We start from the raw sequence: 6,000 nt of genomic DNA on the forward strand, positions 1-6,000 counted from the left end.
GTCTGTGTGAGAGAGAGAGGCAGACAGTGTCTGTGTGTGAGAGAGAGGCAGACAGTGTCTGTGTGAGAGAGAGAGGCAGACAGTGTCTGTGTGAGAGAGGCAGACAGTGTCTGTGTGAGAGAGGCAGACAGTGTCTGTGTGAGAGAGGCAGACAGTGTCTGTGTGTGAGAGAGAGGCAGACAGTGTCTGTGTGAGAGAGAGAGGCAGACAGTGTCTGTGAGAGAGAGGCAGACAGTGTCTGTGTGAGAGAGAGAGACAGACAGTGTCTGTGTGAGAGAGAGAGGCAGACAGTGTCTGTGTGAGAGAGAGAGGCAGACAGTGTCTGTGTGAGAGAGGCAGACAGTGTCTGTGTGTGAGAGAGAGGCAGACAGTGTCTGTGTGAGAGAGGCAGACAGTGTCTGTGTGAGAGAGGCAGACAGTGTCTGTGTGAGAGAGAGAGGCAGACAGTGTCTGTGTGAGAGAGGCAGACAGTGTCTGTGTGAGAGAGGCAGACAGTGTCTGTGTGAGAGAGAGGCAGACAGTGTCTGTGTGAGAGAGAGAGGCAGACAGTGTCTGTGTGAGTGAGGCAGATAGTGTCTGTGTGACAGAGGCAGACAGTGTCTGTGTGAGTGAGAGGCAGACAGTGTCTGTGTGTGAGAGGGAGACAGTGTCTGTGTGAGTGAGGCAGATAGTGTCTGTGTGACAGAGGCAGACAGTGTCTGTGAGAGAGAGACAGACAGTGTCTGTGTGAGAGAGGCAGACAGTGTCTGTGTGTGAGAGGCAGACAGTGTCTGTGTGAGTGAGAGGCAGACAGTGTCTGTGTGTGAGAGGGAGACAGTGTCTGTGTGAGAGAGGCAGACAGTGTCTGTGTGAGAGAGGCAGACAGTGTCTGTGTGAGAGAGGCAGACAGTGTCTGTGTGAGAGAGGCAGACAGTGTCTGTGTGAGAGAGGCAGACAGTGTCTGTGTGAGAGAGAGAGGGAGACAGTGTCTGTGTGAGAGAGGCAGACAGTGTCTGTGTGAGAGAGGCAGACATTGTCTGTGTGAGAGAGAGAGGGAGACAGTGTCTGTGTGAGAGAGGCAGACAGTGTCTGTGTGAGAGAGAGAGGGAGACAGTGTCTGTGTGAGAGAGGCAGACTGTGTCTGTGTGAGAGTGGCAGACAGTGTCTGTGTGAGAGAGGCAGACAGTGTCTGTGTGAGAGAGGCAGACAGTGTCTGTGTGAGAGAGGCAGACAGTGTCTGTGTGAGAGAGAGAGGCAGACAGTGTCTGTGTGAGAGAGGCAGACAGTGTCTGTGTGTGAGAGGCAGACAGTGTCTGTGTGAGAGAGGCAGACAGTGTCTGTGTGAGAGAGAGAGGCAGACAGTGTCTGTGTGAGAGAGGCAGACAGTGTCTGTGTGAGAGAGGCAGACAGTGTCTGTGTGAGAGAGGCAGACAGTGTCTGTGTGAGAGAGGCAGACAGTGTCTGTGTGTGAGAGAGGCAGACAGTGTCTGTGAGAGAGAGGCAGACAGTGTCTGTGTGAGAGAGGCAGACAGTGTCTGTGTGAGAGAGGCAGACAGTGTCTGTGTGAGAGAGAGAGACAGACAGTGTCTGTGTGAGAGAGAGAGGCAGACAGTGTCTGTGTGTGAGAGAGAGGCAGACAGTGTCTGTGTGAGAGAGAGAGACAGACAGTGTCTGTGTGAGAGAGAGAGGCAGACAGTGTCTGTGTGTGAGAGAGAGGCAGACAGTGTCTGTGTGAGAGAGGCAGACAGTGTCTGTGTGTGAGAGAGGCAGACAGTGTCTGTGAGAGAGAGGCAGACAGTGTCTGTGTGAGAGAGGCAGACAGTGTCTGTGTGAGAGAGGCAGACAGTGTCTGTGTGAGAGAGAGAGACAGACAGTGTCTGTGTGAGAGAGAGAGGCAGACAGTGTCTGTGTGTGAGTGAGAGGCAGACAGTGTCTGTGTGAGAGAGAGAGACAGACAGTGTCTGTGTGAGAGAGAGAGGCAGACAGTGTCTGTGTGTGAGAGAGAGGCAGACAGTGTCTGTGAGAGAGAGGCAGACAGTGTCTGTGTGAGAGAGAGGCAGACAGTGTCTGTGAGAGAGAGAGAGACAGACAGTGTCTGTGTGAGAGAGAGAGGCAGACAGTGTCTGTGAGAGAGAGGCAGACAGTGTCTGTGTGAGAGAGGCAGACAGAGAGAGTGTGTGAGAGAGGCAGACAGTGTCTGTGTGTGAGAGGGAGACAGTGTCTGTGTGAGAGAGGCAGACAGTGTCTGTGTGAGAGAGGGAGACAGTGTCTGTGTGAGAGAGAGAGGCAGACAGTGTCTGTGTGTGAGAGAGAGGCAGACAGTGTCTGTGTGAGAGAGGCAGACAGTGTCTGTGTGAGAGAGGCAGACAGTGTCTGTGAGAGAGAGGCAGACAGTGTCCGTGTGAGAGAGAGAGACAGTGTCTGTGTGAGAGAGGCAGACAGTGTCTGTGTGAGAGAGGCAGACAGTGTCTGTGTGAGAGAGAGAGGCAGACAGTGTCTGTGTGAGAGAGGCAGACAGTGTCTGTGTGACAGAGGCAGACAGTGTCTGTGTGAGAGAGGCAGACAGTGTCTGTGTGACAGAGGCAGACAGTGTCTGTGTGACAGAGGCAGACAGTGTCTGTGTGAGAGAGGCAGACAGTGTCTGTGTGACAGAGGCAGACAGTGTCTGTGTGAGAGAGGCAGACAGTGTCTGTGTGAGAGAGAGAGGCAGACAGTGTCTGTGTGAGTGAGGCAGACAGTGTCTGTGTGAGAGAGGCAGACAGTGTCTGTGTGAGAGAGGCAGACAGTGTCTGTGTGACAGAGGCAGACAGTGTCTGTGTGAGAGAGGCAGACAGTGTCTGTGTGAGAGAGGCAGACAGTGTCTGTGTGAGAGAGAGAGGCAGACAGTGTCTGTGTGAGAGAGGCAGACAGTGTCTGTGTGAGAGAGGCAGACAGTGTCTGTGAGAGAGAGGCAGACAGTGTCTGTGTGAGAGAGAGGCAGACAGTGTCTGTGTGAGAGAGGCAGACAGTGTCTGTGTGAGAGAGAGGCAGACAGTGTCTGTGTGAGAGAGGCAGACAGTGTCTGTGTGAGAGAGGCAGACAGTGTCTGTGTGAGAGAGGCAGACAATGTCTGTGTGAGAGAGGGAGACAGTGTCTCTGTGAGAGAGGCAGACAGTGTCTGTGTGAGAGAGGCAGACAGTGTCTGTGTGAGAGAGGCAGACAGTGTCTGTGTGAGAGAGAGGCAGACAGTGTCTGTGTGAGAGAGAGGCAGACAGTGTCTGTGTGAGGGAGGCAGACAGTGTCTGTGTGAGAGAGGGAGACAGTGTCTGTGTGAGAGAGGCAGACAGTGTCTGTGTGAGAGAGGCAGATAGTGTCTGTGTGAGAGAGGCAGACAGTGTCTGTGTGAGAGAGAGGCAGACAGTGTCTGTGAGAGAGAGGCAGACAGTGTCTGTGTGAGAGAGAGGCAGACAGTGTCTGTGAGAGAGAGGCAGACAGTGTCTGTGTGAGAGAGGCAGACAGTGTCTGTGTGAGAGAGAGAGGCAGACAGTGTCTGTGTGAGAGAGGCAGACAGTGTCTGTGAGAGAGAGAGAGGCAGACAGTGTCTGTGAGAGAGAGGCAGACAGTGTCTGTGTGAGAGAGGCAGACAGTGTCTGTGTGAGAGAGGCAGACAGTGTCTGTGTGAGAGAGGCAGACAGTGTCTGTGTGAGAGAGGCAGACAGTGTCTGTGTGAGAGAGACAGTGTCTGTGTGAGAGAGGCAGACAGTGTCTGTGTGAGAGAGGCAGACAGTGTCTGTGTGAGAGAGGCAGACAGTGTCTGTGTGAGAGAGGCAGACAGTGTCTGTGTGAGAGAGGCAGACAGTGTCTGTGTGAGAGAGGCAGACAGTGTCTGTGTGAGAGAGGCAGACAGTGTTTGTGTGAGAGAGGGAGACAGTGTCTGTGTGAGAGAGGCAGACAGTGTCTGTGTGAGAGAGAGGCAGACAGTGTCTGTGTGAGAGAGGGAGACAGTGTCTGTGTGAGAGAGGCAGACAGTGTCTCTGTGAGAGAGAGGCAGACAGTGTCTGTGTGAGAGAGAGAGGGAGACAGTGTCTGTGTGAGAGAGGCAGACAGTGTCTGTGTGAGAGAGGGAGACAGTGTCTGTGTGAGAGAGGCAGACAGTGTCTCTGTGAGAGAGAGGCAGACAGTGTCTGTGTGTGAGAGAGAGGCAGACAGTGTCTGTGTGAGAGAGGCAGACAGTGTCTCTGTGAGAGAGAGGCAGACAGTGTCTGTGTGAGAGAGGCAGACAGTGTGTGTGTGAGAGAGGCAGACAGTGTCTGTGTGTGAGAGAGGCAGACAGTGTCTGTGTGAGAGAGGCAGACAGTGTCTGTGTGTGAGAGGGAGACAGTGTCTGTGTGAGAGAGGCAGACAGTGTCTCTGTGAGAGAGAGGCAGACAGTGTCTGTGTGAGAGAGAGGCAGACAGTGTCTGTGTGTGAAAGGCAGACAGTGTCTGTGTGAGAGAGGCAGACAGTGTCTGTGTGAGTGAGAGGCAGACAGTGTCTGTGTGAGAGAGGCAGACAGTGTCTGTGTGAGAGAGAGAGGCAGACAGTGTCTGTGTGAGAGAGGCAGACAGTGTCTGTGTGAGAGAGGCAGACAGTGTCTGTGTGAGAGAGGCAGACAGTGTCTGTGTGAGAGAGGCAGACAGTGTCTGTGTGAGAGAGAGAGGCAGACAGTGTCTGTGTGAGAGAGGCAGACAGTGTCTGTGTGAGAGAGGCAGACAGTGTCTGTGTGTGAGAGGCAGACAGTGTCTGTGTGAGAGAGGGAGACAGTGTCTGTGTGAGAGAGGCAGACAGTGTCTGTGTGAGAGAGGCAGACAGTGTCTGTGTGAGAGAGGGAGACAGTGTCTGTGTGAGAGAGGCAGACAGTGTCTGTGTGAGAGAGGCAGACAGTGTCTGTGTGAGAGAGGCAGACAGTGTCTGTGTGAGAGAGAGAGGCAGACAGTGTCTGTGTGAGAGAGGCAGACAGTGTCTGTGTGAGAGAGGCAGACAGTGTCTGTGTGAGTGAGAGGCAGACAGTGTCTGTGAGAGAGAGGCAGACAGTGTCTGTGTGAGAGAGAGAGGCAGACAGTGTCTGTGTGAGAGAGGCAGACAGTGTCTGTGTGAGAGAGGCAGACAGTGTCTGTGTGAGAGAGGCAGACAGTGTCTGTGTGAGAGAGGCAGACAGTGTCTGTGTGAGAGAGAGAGGCAGACAGTGTCTGTGTGTGAGAGAGAGGCAGACAGTGTCTGTGAGAGAGAGGCAGACAGTGTCTGTGTGAGAGAGAGAGGCAGACAGTGTCTGTGTGTGAGAGAGAGGCAGACAGTGTCTGTGAGAGAGAGGCAGACAGTGTCTGTGTGAGAGAGAGAGGCAGACAGTGTCTGTGTGAGAGAGGCAGACAGTGTCTGTGTGAGAGAGGCAGACAGTGTCTGTGAGAGAGAGAGAGGCAGACAGTGTCTGTGTGAGAGAGGCAGACAGTGTCTGTGTGAGAGAGAGAGGCAGACAGTGTCTGTGTGTGAGAGAGAGGCAGACAGTGTCTGTGAGAGAGAGGCAGACAGTGTCTGTGTGAGAGAGAGAGGCAGACAGTGTCTGTGTGAGAGAGGCAGACAGTGTCTGTGTGAGAGAGGCAGACAGTGTCTGTGAGAGAGAGAGAGGCAGACAGTGTCTGTGTGAGAGAGGCAGACAGTGTCTGTGTGAGAGAGGCAGACAGTGTCTGTGTGAGAGAGAGAGACAGTGTCTGTGTGAGAGAGAGAGGCAGACAGTGTCTGTGTGAGAGAGGCAGACAGTGTCTGTGTGAGAGAGGCAGACAGTGTCTGTGTGAGAGAGGCAGACAGTGTCTGTGTGAGAGAGAGAGGCAGACAGTGTCTGTGTGAGAGAGGCAGACAGTGTCTGTGAGAGAGAGAGACAGTGTCTGTGTGAGAGAGAGAGACAGTGTCTGTGTGAGAGAGAGAGGCAGACAGTGTCTGTGTGCGAGAGGCAGACAGTGTCTGTGTGAGAGAGGCAGACAGTGTCTGTGAGAGAGAGGCAGACAGTGT

The sequence above is a fragment of the Scyliorhinus torazame genome, chromosome 9, assembly GCF_047496885.1.
Source record: "Scyliorhinus torazame isolate Kashiwa2021f chromosome 9, sScyTor2.1, whole genome shotgun sequence".
NCBI classification, from domain to species: Eukaryota; Metazoa; Chordata; class Chondrichthyes; order Carcharhiniformes; family Scyliorhinidae; genus Scyliorhinus; species Scyliorhinus torazame.